Below are 3,981 nucleotides of genomic sequence, written 5' to 3' on the forward strand. Positions count from 1 at the left end.
TATATTAATATTATGTGTTCATAAACGTTCTCTGATTTTCCAAGGATAATTTGACAAGCCATCGTGTTAAAATTTAATTATTAAAATTCACTCGATTCATGAATAAAATATCTATGAATAAGTTTTCAAAAAATCACTTTTAATTATTTTAAATTGGCACAAATTTAAATTTGTTCAGGTTGGTACAAAATAAAAAGTTCATTGGTTCGCCCCCCTAATTTTATTAAACTGAATTAAATCTCTTTTTTAATTTCTATTGTATTTATAGTATCAATATAATATTATGCTCATATGATTGTGTTGCCGTGTAGGTTTCATAATTGGTACCATAAAGCCATTATTTTGTCAAATTATCATAAAGGGCTTCATTTCTCAAAGACGCAGGAGTTATAAGAGATTATACATACATAACAATACGTTTCAAATAATACTATATTTTCAATACCGTAGTTATATTGTCCAGATCGTAAATCAGGTATGAGGGGGTATACATCCTTAATACTTATAATATCTGCGCTGTTTTTTAATATTTTAGATTTAAAATAGTCTCATGTGATAGTACTTAAAATAAATAGGTACTAATAAAATCATATAATAAACAATACAACAATTTTATTTTTAGAATAAATAAAAGAAATAGGTAATGTTTAAAAGTTGTTTCCTGTACCTACATTAAAAGTATAAGAAGTGGTTTCAAATATATGTAAATTATTACAAATGGTTTGGATTTAGTTAGAAAAATACATTTTGGTGGTTTTCCCATGGCGTTATAAAAATTGAAAAATGACTACTCTTAAGTACAATCTTGACCCAATTTGCTAAAAGATAAGATACTATAATATGTGGAAATTGTAGCAATCTATCTGGTAGAAAATTTGTTTACAGGATAAAAAAAAATAAACACCATTGGAAAACCACTAGCTTCCTTGTTCCAATCATGATTCTGCAGAATCTAAAATATGTATTCTAAATTACAAAACTGTGGCTACTCGTTTGTGAAATCAGTAAATTAGGTCTAAAATAACTAACAATCTGCTTTATTTATACAATATTATTATAAAAGTATAATATTATATAAGTTCCTAGGTACTAAATTAATTTGCAGTAAATAAAGAAAGAGTTATATTATGTTATACGACTTTTAATTTAAACGGTTCAGAAAATGCGAGGTCCTGAAGTGGACTGAATAACAATTAACTAATATGAATAAGGAAATGTCAATATCAATAATACTTTTAAACAATTACACGTAAAAATAAACCATTTTAAATAAATAAACGGTTAAAAACGAAAACTATATTAAACAGAAATGAAACAAATAAATCATTTGTCTTTAAAACACAAAATATGTATAATACTTTGGGCTGTTTATTATGGGAGACATAAATTGTTTGCAGGCACGGGGTACATAATTATGCGACTATTTGGATGGCTTTATTACATTAAATTTCAACGGATAATGCTAATACTATTCACATAGCCACATTACTGATACAAACATAGTTTAGTATTACATTTCTAATCTAACAATTTAAAGGTATTTAATATTTATCTATATGTAATGAATTGAATTAATTACTGTCTTAAGTCGTCGTTGACACTACAAATTAATAGATCTAAATATTCTTAATTATCAATTGTAAGCATAAACAAAATTACGTTTGTTGATGATTTGGCTTAAGAGTAATATTTATAATTGTTATTATCAAAATAGCTGTGTGCACGTATTAAAATTGTAATCTATGTAGTGATTTATGTATACCTACCTAAGTTGTATGAAATTAATAAAAAAAAAAAAAACATTCGCCATTTTAACAAAATCAAAGATATATTATGGACATACGCTGTTGAATGCGATTCAAATACATTATAAAATGTTGGAAATATATTGAAAACATTTCTTTCTTTTAGAATAATATTTAGGTAATAATATACTGAGAAGTGAGAATGATAATTTGAAAAAAAAAAACCATATCAATTTGTATTGTATCAATAATATAAAGACGGAATTCTATGACCACCCGTGTAAACTTATTTAGCGAAGTTATAACTATACCGATCTTGTAACAAACGTCACAAAGCACAATATTGTTTCGATTGCAAGTTGCAACTATAATATTTTACTCTCAAACGAACGAAATGTATTGTGAAAATAGTTCACTGCAATGATGAAGTACATTTAAACCCGAATTTTCGTGGGTGTAATTAATGAAATTTCCATCCTCCGGTTTCTGTTATCTGCTGCAGCGTAGGACGAGCGCATCGGCTGCAGCTGTAATATTATTGTTATCTCTGAGAAACGCTTTTGTAACAATATATCATGCAGGACCGCGTTTCTAGTGAAATCACTACCAGATTTGATGTTTTGATGCGCGAACCCCGTAATAATGTGATATTCAAATCCCGTAGTTGGACCAACGTTCAAAAGTTTTTATCTTTTGAAGCCCCGAGTAAATAAAATTACACGTGTATCATATCATTTTAGAGGGTAGTTATAATAATATATTCGTCTGAGTGAGCTTAAAAGTAAACCGTAAATGCAGGCGATGCGTGCACCTTTTACCACGGTTTTTTTTATAATGGTTTTGGACGTTTCATCGCTTTACATTCAAACTGTATTGTTTGAAAATATTATATCGCCGTTTTTTGTCACGTGAATATCTTTGATACTTAGTTGAAAACATATCAGAAATTTAATTCGTCATGTAATGAGTGTATGGCGAGTAGAAGTCAGTGGGTCAGTGGAGTAGACAGTCATTTTCATTTGCGGGGGGGGGGATATAATATATTCATTATTTCTAAGATAAATCGCACAGTAGCCCTCCTCACTAATATAAAAAGGTCATATCCACCCCCCGTGAATACACCCATCTTACTAGGAAAATGTATGGATCTATTTCAAGTCTTTCCAAGATATAATCGATAAGAAACTTCTGCGGTTCCATCGAAGACCACGTGGATGGTCAGAAAATTCGTCAAAACGCATGTTATGTAACAATATATATCATGAAGGACCGTGTTTCTAGTGAAATCACTACCAGCAGATAGTTTGTTGCTCGAAGACCGTAATAATGTAATATTCAAATACCGTAGTTGGACAAACGTTCAATTTTTTTTCATCTTTTGAAGCCGAGTAAATAAAATCACACGTGTATCATCATTGTAGAAGGTTGTTATAATATATTCGTCTGAGTGGGTTTAAAAGTAAAACGTAAATGGCGATGCCTGTTGCAAAGTGCGCGCCTTTTACCACGGCTTTTTCATAATGGTTTTGGACGATTTATTGCTCTATATTAAAAAAACAATATTATATCGCCGTTTTCCGACTCGTGTATCTGTGATTTCGTGGTTGAAAACATACCTATCTAAAATTGAATTCACGATATATCAAGTTTTTTTTCGTAAGGCAATTGATAAGCTGCACGCTGTGGTCTGGTTGAAAAGTTCACCGAAACGCTTATAATGTTATGTACTTAAATAATATCTCGTTAGCTGAGGTCTGAAATCATTGCATTACATTTGCATATAAAATATTATACTTGCTTAATATCATTATCTCATTCAGACGTTTTAAACAATGACCCATCGCATTTCGCGGTGGATTGGGTTAAATATAGGTACCATAATTAAAACTATACGCGTGCTACAACCGGGCACTTAAAACTAAGACATCGGCAATAATTTATTTGAAACAGTAATTTCAAAAGGACCGCAAAGTTTAAGTTTTCAGGAGTGGAAAAATACTGTTTTAAAACCGCAGTACTGAAAATAGATTAAAAATAATCGCGGTTTAAATAAACCTCATAATATAACAACTAAAACAGGCCAGACCAGCCATTATTATATTTGGAGGATAAATAATACGAAATATAAATGTTGACTATTCCAGGAATATTATAAAAAAACAGAAAAATATATGAATAAAGTATATTAAAAAATATTCATTTTTTGATTTGACTTTGACATAATATATAACTATTC

The sequence above is a fragment of the Acyrthosiphon pisum genome, chromosome X (genome assembly GCF_005508785.2).
Source record: "Acyrthosiphon pisum isolate AL4f chromosome X, pea_aphid_22Mar2018_4r6ur, whole genome shotgun sequence".
Classification (NCBI taxonomy): Eukaryota; Metazoa; Arthropoda; class Insecta; order Hemiptera; family Aphididae; genus Acyrthosiphon; species Acyrthosiphon pisum.